Source organism: Thalassophryne amazonica, chromosome 5, assembly GCF_902500255.1.
Source record: "Thalassophryne amazonica chromosome 5, fThaAma1.1, whole genome shotgun sequence".
Classification (NCBI taxonomy): Eukaryota; Metazoa; Chordata; class Actinopteri; order Batrachoidiformes; family Batrachoididae; genus Thalassophryne; species Thalassophryne amazonica.
The window spans coordinates 25,253,527-25,267,887 of NC_047107.1; the positions used below are offsets into that span (position 1 = coordinate 25,253,527).

Here is a 14,361-nt window from a genome sequence, read left to right on the forward strand (position 1 = left end):
TCAACTTTTGGCAGATCTGACAAATCTGATGAGCCTCGAGGAACCGTCAACAGACAATGGACAGTTGTTGAGTTCATTCTGCTCAGGAAGTCCCAATACTCTGTACTCTGACTGCCATGTAAGTACACGGCAGTCAGAGGAACGTAGAAAAGGGCTGAATAGTCCAATACCACCCAGCGCTCATGTGCTCAACAGCAGTATGTGAAGTTAGGTTGGGGGAAAAAAAATTGACAGGAGTGGAGAGATATTGTAATCAGTATGTTAATATTGAAGCAATAATAGGCTATGGCCTTGTTTTTGAAACTGCAGTTGCTACTTGACTCACAACACATGGCAATACTGATACTGACCATAATGCCACTGACGTGGATAAATACACAATAGAACAGGAAAGTAAAACAAGAATTAACGAATGTACAAAATGACTGGCTGGGAATAAAACTAAACTTTTCATCAGCCCTGAAAAATTACTGATGCGAAACTCAAAACACTGTTCAGAATATTTCGAAAACTTTGCAAATCGCAACACCCATGTTTTGAAACACTGTCCAAGAGTGTTCTACGCCGAAAAAATTAAACTGGTTTAATTTCTTGCATCCTCCTCGCATAGCCCTCAGCATATGGCTGTATACAGAGCAAAAACTCGGTGTAGAGCTGCTTAATGTTGGCGTAGAGCTGCATAACTCGGCGTAGACGGTATGCCGTAATACGCAATTCTACGTTGACCCCGGTGTGAAAGGGGCTTTAGCTGTAACCTCCACTATATTTTCAGCAGTGTATCGTAAGAAAAGCTAACTTTTCAGTTAGCAGATTAGTGGTTATCAAAGCTAACTTTTTGGTTAGCTGTGCCCACCACTGCCTGGCTGCAGCAGATTGGTTAAATTTGAGAGGTGTGGACAGAGTGGTTGTCTGCCTGGATGGTTGCAGAAGGGATCTGGCATGGAGCTTTTAAAAATCTGAGGTCAAAATGGTGCATGCTGAGGTTACTTGATGGGGAAAATTATTGTTTGTTCTTGTATGTCTACCAGAAAGGTGAGTAAGTTTAAATCATAACGATTACAAATTTCGAAGGTATCTTTGACCCTCCTTGATAAAAGTGCAGTGTAATGGATGTTCGCAGATGTTTTCCGAGTAACTATTATTTACAGTAGTGTTCAGAATAATAGTAGTGCTATGTGACTAAAAAGATTAATCCAGGTTTTGAGTATATTTCTTATTGTTACATGGGAAACAAGGTACCAGTAGATTCAGTAGATTCTCACAAATCCAACAAGACCAAGCATTCACGATAGGCACACTCTTAAGGCTATGAAATTGGGCTATTAGTAAAAAACGTAGAAAAGGGGGTGTTCACGATAATAGTAGCATCTGCTGTTAATGCTCCAAACTCAAAACTATTATGTTCAAACTGCTTTTTTAGCAATCCTGTGAATCACTAATCTAGTATTTAGTTGTATAACCACAGTTTTTCATGATTTCTTCACATCTGTGAGGCATTAATTTTGTTGGTTTGGAACCAAGATTTTGCTCCTTTACTAGTGTGCTTGGGGTCACTGTCTTGTTGAAACACCCATTTCAAGGGCATGTCCTCTTCAGCATAAGGCAACATGACCTCTTCAAGTATTCTGACATATCCAAACTGATCCATGATACCTGGTATGCGATATATAGGTCCAACACCATAGTAGGAGAAACATGCCCATACCATGATGCTTGCACCACCAATGCGTCACTGTCTTCACTGTGAACTGTGGCTTGAATTCAGAGTTTGGGGGTCATCTCAAACTGTTTGCGGCCCTTGGACCCAAAAAGAACAATTTTACTCTCATCAGTCCACAAAATATTCCTCCATTTCTCGTTAGGCCAGTTGATGTGTTCTTTGGCAAATTGTAACCTCTTGTGCACATGTCTTTTATTTAACAGAGGGACTTTGCGGGGGATTCTTGCAAATAAATTAGCTTCACACAGGCATCTTCTGTCACAGCACTTACAGGTAACTCTAGACTGGCTTTGATCTCCTGGAGCTGATCAATGGGTGAGCCTTTGCCACTCTGGTTATTCTTCTATCCATTTTGATGGTTGTTTTCCATTTTCTTCCACGCATCTCTGGTTTTATTGTCCGTTTTAAAGCATTGGAGATCATTGTAGATGAACAGCCTATAATTTTTTGCACCTGCGTATAAGTTTTCCCCTCTCCAATCAACTTTTTAATCAAACTACGCTGTTCTTCTGAACAATGTCTTGAATGTCCCATTTTCCTCAGGCTTTCAAAGAGAAAAGCATGTTCAACAGGTGCTGGCTTCATCCTTAAATAGGGGACACCTGATTCACACCTGTTTGTTCCACAAAATTGACGAACTCACTGACTGAATGCCACACTACTATTATTGTGAACACCCCCTTTTCTACTTTTTTTTAATAATAGCCCAATTTCATAGCCTTAAGAGTGTGCATATCATGAATGCTTGGTCTTGTTGGATTTGTGAGAATCTACTGAATCTACTGGTACCTTGTTTCTCATGTAACAATAAGAAATATACTCAAAACCTGGATTAACCTTTTTAGTCACATAGCACTACTATTATTCTGAACACTACTGTACATGCAGTCCAACAGGAGTAAAGGAATATTATGAACAATGCATAACTAAGATAGCTAATCTTTGGTTAACTATGCAATGCTTTCTGCTTGTTGGTGCAAGATTACAAGCTCGTGAGAAATCTCACTCTCTGCCAGCTGATTCTGTAAACAAGAATGAGCTATCTGGAAATCATGTGAGAACACGTGAATATGCGGACGTAAGCAAGATGACCAAATTTGGTGTCATGGACAGATGAACAACATCATGCCATTGGAGCTACATGAAATCAAAGTGATATAAGCCGCCCAACTGTCTATTTGTCACAATTTTGGTGTTTTTGGAGTAATTATACCATTTCCACTGAACAGACATATTGTTTTAGGCATCACTTTGATAACAGGAAAAAGATCATTGTAAGGAAGACTGTATGTTATGTAAATGGATATTATGAATGACATCCAAAACTAAATCAGCATACGGGTAAGAGGGCGCATGCCGAAAGTATGAGGCAGCAGCACCCCCGCTCCCCAGTTCAGAAAAACAAGTGACACACATCAACTATGTGAATTCAAATTTAGTTATTGTTGAATACATTTTTAAATGGCAAAGGTCATTTTTTCCCATAAATGCACTAAATAAAGAAATAATCATTTGACATTTTAAAACTCAAACAGCATGGTCAAAAGTCCACAGTGAGAACTTGCTTGGCAATAAATTTGATTCTGAAACCTGCAGGAAGGTGTTTGTATTATGTAGCCAAAGCAGAGACTTTTTCTTTCCCTCAGTCTCTTTCAACATGTTTTCAAGTTACATGTAGCTTGAAATGAGGTTGTCAGTTTCTCTCATTCCAAAGTCTGGGTCTGGTGACCCCCAAGGCCGCCACTGTACGCAAGATGAAACAACACTTGTGGAGTTGGTAAAGGTTTTGACAAATGTAGGGTTATTATTTTGTTTATTTAGCAAGACACTGCAGTTTGTTTGGAGGGTTAGAAAGCATCACGTACAGTACCAGAGTACAAAGCCTAGAAGTTACGCGACACAGGCAGTTGGGACATTTATTTTTTTTGCTGTCCTACTTTAATTTTGCGTGTCAGGGAAAAAAACACAACACTTTTTGATAGAATTTTATGCGGCAAAGAAAAAAAAAAGTATAAAAATGAGCACAGCAGCAAAGAAGGAGGCGGGGACCATCCTGTCTTACGTCTGTGTGAGCCAATCAGACGTGCTCAGTGCAAAGCACTCTCCAGCCAATGAAATGAAGAAACTCATTGTTGGTTGCCTGCCTCCTTTTCTGTGTGTGTGGAGGAGGCAGAGAAAAGCAAGCAAAAAGAGCAGATGAGGCTGGCCTATTTCTACAGGCATTCTGTCTGTCTGAAACAAGCAGGACAAAAATGAGCTTTACACTACACCACACAGAAGACTTTCAGTTACTAATGACCCAAGTGGATGGACACAGACAATGAATCAGATAAACAAAGCATGACTCTGTTTAGCGTCCAGCCCCTCTCCAACCTGAAGAGGGCAAAGGTGCTTTGCCCTCTTCAGGTTGGTGGAGTGTCCTTGCCTCAAGTGGAGGAGTTTAAGTATCTCAGGGTCTTGTTCACGAGTGAGGGACGGATGGAGCGTGAGATCGATAGACGGATCAGTGCAGCATCTGCAATGATGCGGTCGCTGTATCGGACCGTCGTGGTGAAGAGAGAGCTGAGTAGGGGGGCAAAGCTCTCGATTTACCGATCGATCTACGTTCCGATCCTCACCTATGGTCATGAGATTTGGCTCATGACCGAAAGAACAAGATCGCGAGTACAAGCGGCCGAGATGAGTTTCCTCCGCAGGGTGGCTGGGCGCTCCCTTAGAGATAGGGTGAGGAGCTCGGTCACTCGGGAGGAGCTCGGAGTCGAGCCGCTGCTCCTCCACGTCGAAAGGAGTTAGTTGAGGTGGCTCAGGCATCTTTTCCGGATGCCCCCTGGACGCCTCACTGGAGAGGTGTTCCGGGCACGTCCCACTGGGAGGAGGCCCCGGGGAAGACCCAGGACACGCTGGAGGGACTACATCTCTCGGCTGGCTTGGGAACACCTTGGGGTTCCCCCGGAGGAGCTGGGGGAGGTGTGTGTGGATCGGGAGGTCTGGGCGGCTTTGCTTGAGTTGCTGCCCCACGACTCGACTCCGGATAAAGCGGAAGAAAATGGATGGATGGATGGATGGACTCTGTTTAGATGAGTTACCAAGCTCTTACTCTCCGAAATGGGCTGAACAAACGGCAGGCTACTGTATATGCAAGTTGTTGTAAATTTAATTAATTTAAATGTTATTTGAATGTTATTTCAATTCTAAGATTATTTGAGGTTCGATGTGTGCTTCTATTTAATCTCTTAATTATAATAATGTCGATGTGATTTTAAATCTAATGTTCTTACTAGTGTTAAATTTTGTATCACTTTAATGTACTGATGTGTGCTTTTATTATACTTTGTATATACCCATTTATACACACAAAATTAATTATGAATTATTCAAATTTGGTGCACAGTGGTCTTCTTGCCTTATCTCAGTTTTATTTTTCAAGCATTGTAATAGTACTCTATTGCAGCCATTCCCAAACTTAAGAAGGCCACAAAAAGCCACTTTGAAATCTGAAAATCTTCTAGGATCCAAACAAACCTTTAATCACAATTTTGATTGACACATGGGACAAAGATGATATATTTCCATAGAGACACTGTCGCACATAATTTAACTCCAATGGCTTTGCTTTATTACATTTTAAAAATAAATTATTTTTTGGTCATTTTAAACTTTATTACAAAATTGAAAATCCAAGAGGGTGTTTTCCACCATTTATTTTTTTGTAATTTCATTGCTTGCCAGGGCATTTTGCAAAAAGGATGGAAATGGCTGTCATGAATTTAGATTCGACAAGGAAAACCCAACAAAAGACCACTAATGGTAAAAGAATTTTTAAATTATTGTCAGAACATGGGATTTTAGATATATGGCGGGACCTAAATCCACTCAAAAAAGATTACACCTATTACACCTTCAGCTCCTCATGCTCTGTATTCACGAATCGATTATTTTTTAATTAGCTCAAAAGACCGTTATAGAGTAAAAGAATGTTATATGGGGGTTATGGACCTATCTGATCATTGCCCAATATTTTTAAAAATATTCACAGGGACTGAAAAGAAAACAACAGTATGGAGACTAAATTCAAGTTTGCTTGAGAGGAATATTTTCGAATATATTAAAGAAAACGATAACAGTGAAGTGTCTCCACCTATACTATGGGACGCATGCAAGGTGGTATTGAGGGGAAAGCTGATAGCAAAATCTGCTCACATAAAAAGAATGAGACAAGCCGAACTAAAACAATTACAAGCAGATTTGGAAAAAAAGGAAAGAGCATAAAAACAAAGTTGATGATAAAACTAATGAAGCATTAAAGCTAATACGGGCAAAAATTAATGACATTTTTCTCAGAAATCCAGAAAAAAATGATTTACACAAAGCAAAGATATTATGAGGCGGGGAGTAAATCTACAAAATTACTTTTGTATAAACTTAAAAAGCAACAGACATTAAGACAAATTTCTAAGATGAAAGACCCTAAAACAAAGCAAATGGTATACAAAACAGAGGATATACATAGATGTTTTGAAGATTATTATGCCAAGTTGTATGCACAAACAGAAAATAATAATGAATCTCAAATAGACACATATTTAGACAAGTTACATTTGCCACAAATAACAGAGAAGCAGAATACAAAATTAATTGCTCTAATAACGGTGGAAGAAATCAATTCAGCCATATCTAGACTTAAATCTGACACCAGTCCTGGTGCAGATGGTTATGGCTCCGAATGGTATAAAGTATACAGGAAAAATTTAATCCCTTTATTACAAAAAACTTTCAATTGGATTTTACAGGGTAGGACAATTCCAGATTCTTGGAGGGAAGCAATCATTTCCGTTATTGCAAAAGAGGGTAAGGACGTAACAAATTGCTCTAGCTACGACCTATTAGTGTACTTAATGTGGATTATAGAATTTTTACAGCAAATTTAGCTCGAAGAATGAAGGACATATTACCAGATATTATCAGTTTAGAACAGACTGGATTTATAAAGCAAAGGCAAACACATGACAATATTCACCGTACATTACTTATGCAACACATCAAAGAAAGAAACCTGGAGGCCGCCATACTGCGAATGGATGCAGAAAAAGCATTTGATTCCGTTAACTGGGAATTTTTATTTAGAGTAATGAAAAAATTTAACTTTCATGATGGTTATATTGAGATTGTTCAATCTCTGTATGTGGACCCAATAGCAAGGATCAAAGTCAATGGTAGTCTGTCAAAGGTAATCAAATTAGAGAGGGGTTGTCGTCAAGGCTGCTCAGTCAGTCCGTTATTATTTGATATTTTTTTGGAACCGCTAAACCAGAGGATAAAACAGTGTGTCAATATCAAGGGAATAACCGTATCAGGAATAGAGCAGAAATTAGCGTTGTTCACAGATGATGTCTTGATCTACCTGGAGAACCCAAACTCATCACTACCAGTCCTGATGTCATTCTTGGCAGAGTTTGGAAAGCTGTCAGGATATAAAATTAATGTGCAGAAAACCCAAGCTCTATCATATAATTATATACCAAACCAATTTATAAAACAAAATTATCCAATTAATTGGGAGCAGCACTCAATGAAGTACTTGGGCATTCACCTTACAAAAGATCTTGGACATTTGAAAATCTCAAATTATGACAAGATGATGTCTAACATCAAAGCAAACTGTTCAAAATGGAACTTAATCCCTTTCTTAGGACTGGTGTCAAGAGTTGAGGTGATTAAGATTAATATTTTGCCACGGTTGTTATATATTTCAAAATCTTCCTATTAACTGAGGGACTTTAAAGAATGGGACAAATTAATATCTAGATACATATGGCAGGGGGCAAGACCACGCTTTAAATACAGAACTTTACAGTTGCCAAAAAAACATGGAGGTCTAGCTTTACCATGCCTCAAGAGCTACTATCAAGCTGCTCAGTTGAAGGTGTTGATGGGTTTGTGTGATCCAGAATATGTAGCGAAATGGAAAGATATTGAGGGGAAAATGGAGCCACCAGTACAAGCCGTGATGTGTGATTTGCAATTACAGGTAAACTGGAGACAAAATGTGAACCCTTTGCTGCGGGTTTCTCTTGGAATCTGGTCTGAAATTTTGAAAAAAGTATAATTTAGTTGAAAAATGCAGGTTTTTGAGATGGATTGCATATGATACTGATTTTGTACCAAATGCATTGGACAGCACATTTAAATTGTGGGGAAATGGTCCAAGAATGCACTGGGAGATAATCAAAAGAGATGAGGTAATGAGTTTTCAACAAGTAAGAGATGTCTTTCATCTTGGAAATCAGGATTTCCATAGGTACCTGCAGCTAAGGCATTATTTAAAGCAAGAAATGAAAAATAAGGATATGAATATTACTCGGTCAAATATACTCAAACTTATCCTAGATGCTTATAAATCAGAGTTAAGTTACAAAGTTATTTCAAAATTATATACAGCTTTAGAGGAGTTAAAGGGGGATGCCACAGGATATGTCAAAGAAAGGTGGGAGAGGGAAGCAAACATTTTAATTTCAGAGGGGGACTGGGATCAAATACTCCAATATCAATGGAAAACAACAAGCTCTTTATTCTGGAGAGAATATGGCTGGAAAAATGTAATAAGGTTTTTCTTAACACCTGCTCAAAGAAAATATGTAGACAAAATGTTGGAGATCATGTGGGGAAAACAAAGCGGATCACTTTCACATCTTTTGGGGTTGCCCTTTAATGACTCAATATTGGTCTGAAATCAAAAACATTATAGATGAAGTAGTACGGGTCAGAATCCCGTTAAGTTGTGAAATGTTATATTTGACTAATATAGAAATGTTACATTTAAGAAGAAAAGATGACTATAAAATTATGAGAATCATGCTTTTAGCTAGTAAAAAAGCAATCACCAAAAGATGGCGAACAGATCGGATCCCAAAAGTGGAGGAATGGGTTGATGTCATGTTAAATATATACACTATGGAAAAAGTAACGGCATCTGTTAGATTGGAAGTTGACAAATTCAATAATGTATGGAAAGGATGGCTACAATACATTAGACAATATAGATCTGACTTTATATAGGATTTTACCACATACATATTAAGTAAGAATGGGGGAGGGGGGTACAAAAATGTGTAAATGCTGTAGGTGAATCTGCTTTCTATGTTTTCAACATATTTCAATGGACTTTCACAAAGTGGACTTATGAATAAGATTATTTCTTTACACCCGGGTTCAATGCTACAGTTCTCGCTTAATTTAAAGGGAGAAAAAAAAGTTTTCACAAATGTTAATTATTTTTTGGGATGCTACCAAGTTCAATCTGTGCAAATGTTTATGTGTAAAACTGTATCCTTTTGAAAACTAAAATAAAGTATAAATTAAAAAAAAAAAAAAGAGTGGAGGAAGGTGCACTTACATTCTTTGTCGGAGATGCAACCTAAAACAAATTGGAGACTGTAAGGTGGTGGCAGGGGAGAGTGTAGCTAGACAGCATCAGATAGTCGTTTGTATGATGACTTTAGCGGTGAAGAAGAGAAGCTGAAGGGGGAAGCATGTGAAATTTAGAGAGAAGGTGAGACAGGCAGTGAATGGAGATGAAGCAATTTTGGACAACTGGAAAAGTACTGCAGATGTGGTGAGGGTGACAGCGAGAAAGGTGCTGGGTGTGATATCTGGACATTGGAAGGAAGACAAGGAAACTTGGTGCTGGAATGAAGATGTTCAGGAAAGCATAATGACAAGGACATTTGCAAAAAAGAATTGGGATAGTCACAGAGATGAAGGATGTTGACAAGATTAGGGATGTGACATAAGGTGAAAAGAGAAGTGGCAAAAGCTAAGGAAAAGGCATACAGTGAGTTCTACATGAAGTTAAATACCAAGGAAGGAGAAAAGGATTTGAATCGATTGGCCAGACAAAGGAACATATCAAGGTGTTTTTTGTTTTTAATTTCTATAGCGTCAAATCACAATAACGTTGCCTCAAGGTGCTTCACACAAGTAAAGTCTAACCTTACCAACCCCTAGAACAAGCACACAGGTGACAGTGGTAAGGAAAAACTCCCTCTGATGATTTGAGGAAGAAACCTCAAGCAGACCAGACTCAAAGGGGTGACCCACTGCTTGGGCCATGCTACCGAGACAATTGACAAAACAAATACACAGGAAATTTTGCCAGTGCACAGGACGGGAGGGTTCCAGAAGTAGACACCACACCCATCTCTGGATGGAGGCACCTTAAACAGAGAGAAAAAACAGAATCAGGCATCGGAAAGACAACAAATACAATAAAATTTGTTAGCATTATGCAACAAGAAAAACAGAAGAAATAATATGGTGATCGTAGGCCACTAGCCCTAAGCGTCGCTAAAAGACCCAGACTTTAGATAAAGTTGAGGCCGTGGCACGCTCTGTTTAATAATAAAATGATTTTAAAAGGGTAAAAAGCACAATACCATACTATGCCAGTATGGTAGCCATACAAAAGGGAAAATAAGTGCGTCTTACGTCTGGACTTGAAAGTCTCTACAGAATCTGACTGTTTTATTGATGCAGGGAGATCATTCCACAGAACAGGGACATGATAAGAGAAAGCTCTGTGACCCACAGACTTTTTATTCACCTAAGGGACACAAAGTAGTCCTACACCCTGAGAACGCAGAGCCCGGGCTGGTACGTAGGGTATAATTAGGTCAGCTAAGTAGGGAGGTGCCAGTCCGTGAACAATTTTATAGGCTAGTAGCAGAACCTTACAATCTGATCTCACAGGGACAGGAAGCCAGTGAAGAGATGCCAAAATGGGTGTAATGTGGTCAAACTTTCTGCTTCCTGTCAAATGCCTGGCAGCAGCATTTTGAACCAATTGGAGACCCCTAATGCTGGACTGTGGTAAACCAGAAAATAGAACATTGCAGTAGTCCAATCTAGAAGAAACAAATGCATGAATCAGGGTCTCAGCATCAGCCATAGACAGGATGGGATGAATCTTCGCTCTATTTTGCAGGTGGAAGAAAGCAGTCCTCATAATATTTCTAATGCAGAGGTCAAAGGACAATGTAGGATCAAAAATTACCCCAAGGTTCCTCACTTTGTCAGTGTGATGTAGGTGGAAGAAAGTACTCCTCGTAATATCTCTAATGTGGAGGTCAAAGGATAATGTAGGATCAAAAACTTACCGCAAGGTTCCTCACTTTGTCAGTGTCATGTAGGTGGAAGAAAGTACTCCTCGTAATATCTCTAATGTGGAGGTCAAAGGATAATGTAGGATCAAAAACTTACCCCAAGATTCCTCACTTTGTCAGTGTGATGTATGACACATGAGCCTAGGCTAAGCATTAGCTGGTCAAATTGATGCTGACATTTTACTGGACCAAGAACCATTATTTCAGTCTTATTAGAGTTTAAAAGTAGGAAATTGCTTGACATCCAGCTTCTCACTGATGCAAGGCAATCTTCTAAGGATTTTATGTGAATGAGATTACCAGCAGTTATCAGCATGTATAACTGAGTATCATCAGCATAGCAATCAAAGGTAATCCCAAAATGCTGAAATGTGTGCCCAAGGGGTGCCGAAAACAACCGCAGCACCGTATTATAACAGTAAGGAGCTTCTTTAAAAGCTCTGTGTTTTTTCACAAATTTCTCTTAAAAAGCTTTATTTTACTCAGTGTGCTGTGACGTAAAATTTGTAGCTTCTGCTGCTACACTGACTAGCTGTTTACAACAGTCTTCTTTTCTGTTTTTTTGTGGAAGTTCCACAAAACATTTCCACAGTGGAAGCATTACAGTGCCACATTACAGGTCTGCCATATGTACAGGGTTTTCAGGCTTTTTCAGTGTATCTTGAAAGATCTTGCAAGATATTCATATATCGCAATGCATACTGCCATTGGCAAAAAAAAAAAAAAAGGAAAAATATTGCAATATCAATTTTTTTTTTTTTTTTTTTACATGGAAATGTTTAGAAGAGATGACAGTTTCTCCCACCCCCCCTCTCTCAGAGAGAGAGAGAGAGAGAGAGAGAGAGAGAGAGAGAGAGAGAAGGTCCCATAAGCATTCTGCAGACATTTCAGGGCTGCTGATGGGTGTTAGTACATACTGGGCAAAAAGGTCAAATAGTGAGCAGTACCACCCAGTGTCAACACTGTGGCCAGAACCCTGATGCATTTGCAACACTGCATAGTGAAATTATTTTTATTTCCCTAACTAATGACATGGTCTCATCTTGTGCTCGACTTTCTCTTTGCACAGTTCGGCACCATTTGATTGTGGCTGACCCATATGTACATAGTTGAGTCAGTTTGCCGTTTCTCCCAAAGAAAATGAGAAAAAGACAGAAAATGTCTAATTGTAATTTCATCTGATATATATATATCTTTTTTAGACTGATTTTTTTTGTTGTTGTTGCTAATGATTAATCATCCAGGTCATTTTATCATGCACAGAAGGCAAAACATTCTCTGGTTAGTTTCACAAATGGAGTTTTGGACTGCTGCTTGAACACACACAGACTTGTGGAGTTCACGCTGCCCGCTCTTTATGTCCTTAAGAACTTTGGCTACAGCAGCTGTATGATGAAAACTTAAGGCTTCGATGGGTGCTCTCCAATGACCTACTTTATAAGAGGTTCTGCTAATAGTGCAGCAGATAACCCATCAAACTGTAAAGCTCTTTTATTTTAACAGTCAACAGGAACATTGGCCACACATTCACTCAGTTGCTTTCCATTATCCTAAGAATTGCACAATTTGAAGCAAGAAATTAAAAATATGGTCAATGAAAATGTGTGTATTAAAAAAAGACTCATTCTGCACATATGTTTTAATGCTCGCATCGGGTGGTTTTTCAGGTGATTATAAAAAGTCATATTTTGCAAAACTGGAAAACCTTTTCTGGCGTTACAGGTCACACAACATTCAGATGGATTCACATGACATTGTAAAATGCATGATATGGTAAGTTACAGCACAGCAGTTTAATGGTTAGTGTTGTTACCTCACAGTGAGAAGATCCTGGGATCGCTTCCCCCCTGGTCCTTTCTGTGTGGAGTTTGCAGGTTCTCCCAGTTTTTGCATGGGTTCCCTCCGGGTACATCCATTTCAAAACACACTTAGGTCTAGAGCCCGACCAACATGGATTTTTTGAGGCCGATGCCGATAACAATATTTGGATGAAAAAAATGCCAATAATCGATAAATCGGCTGATTTGCCGATAGCCGATGAATCAGCCGATATTTTTTTTTTTATGAATAAAATGTTCTTTTTTGAACCCTTAACAAAAAGGTATGAGCTAAAAGCTGACGCTTTGTCCTCATATTGATTAATTTTTATAACAGAGAAGAATTTTCAAGTTCAAAAAATGCAGTCAAGAATTAAACCTTTGTGAAATTAGCAACTACATATCCTTAAAACGAGTTGTGAAATACATCTGATCTTGTACCTCTTTTTGCTGCAACTTAGATATAGGTTCAGGATAAGGATACAGATCCTTATAAACTTAATTGTATGCTTTTGTCAGCTGATCAGTGCAGTGTGACGGCGAACTACGGGGGCCGGTGATGAACACATTTAAGCAGGGGTGTAAGCAGCTCTCAGTTGAATGGAGTCAGAGCTCCATTTACTGGACAACTGGTGCAAGGACATTTTACATTGCCAACACAAACATTATTTCAGTAACTGTTTTATTAGAAATTATCGGCGTTCTATCGGCAAAATTTCGCCGATAGTGAGTACTTTGAAAAGGGCTTATATCGGCTGATAATATCGGCCGGCCGATATATCGGTCGGGCTCTACTTAGGTTAGGTGAACTCGTCACTCTGAATTGATGATATGTTTGTATGTGGCCCTGTGACAGACTGGCAGCTTGTGTGAGGTGTACCCTGCCTCTTCTGTTGGGATAGGCTCGTCCATAACTCTTACTTTGAATAAGTGGGTACAGAAAATGAATGAATAACACTGTAAGTGTGGCAACCTTGTTAACCCATATAAAGATAGCAACACAGAGTTAAAAATACAACAAAATTGTCATATTTAGCAGGACTTACCCATCCATCGCCATTACTACTGAAATTATAGTTCTTGCAAAAACCTCACTAGATTACCAGTTATGAAATGCCAAAACCCAAAAGTCACATTCCACCGCTAAGTGGAAACTATCATTTTGCAATAGCATTTTGGGACATTTTGAAAACATCAGTTAACTTTTGTGTAAATACGTAACATCACCTGTGGATGCTGGTACATAACCTTTAAGATCTGTACAAAATCCTCTATATAGAGGCTCAGCCTGGACCGCTGTGAAACTTCACTTGTTAATTTCCTATCATATGACTGTCAGCCAGTTTTCATAAAAACTGATGGGTTGGTTAAGATTAGCCTAATATCTGTCAACTAGTCAAGTCTATACTAGATACTTCAGATACCTGTTACTCATGGAGGCTGAGGATGCTGGGAGACCACCGCTGCTACCCATGCAATAAATATAAATACCACTCCTGAGAGTTACACACATGCTTCAGTGTTTAGTGTCCATTTCACAAAAATAAATAAGAAAAAAAAATCACAGAACTTAAATATAAGCAGTTGTCAAACACCTGCTGATAGGATGCTGCTAAACCATCCGGAGGCTCAACACACGTTTAACACCGCCCCAGTAGGGCAGACA

The 14,361-nt window shown here is 39.0% G+C and overlaps 1 protein-coding gene across 1 annotated transcript in view; it reads right to left on the minus strand.

Moving 5' to 3' along the window:
- Positions 1-14,361, minus strand: part of dpysl2a (dihydropyrimidinase like 2a) — a 57,627-nt gene that overhangs the window by 42,910 nt on the left and 356 nt on the right. The window lies entirely within an intron of this gene.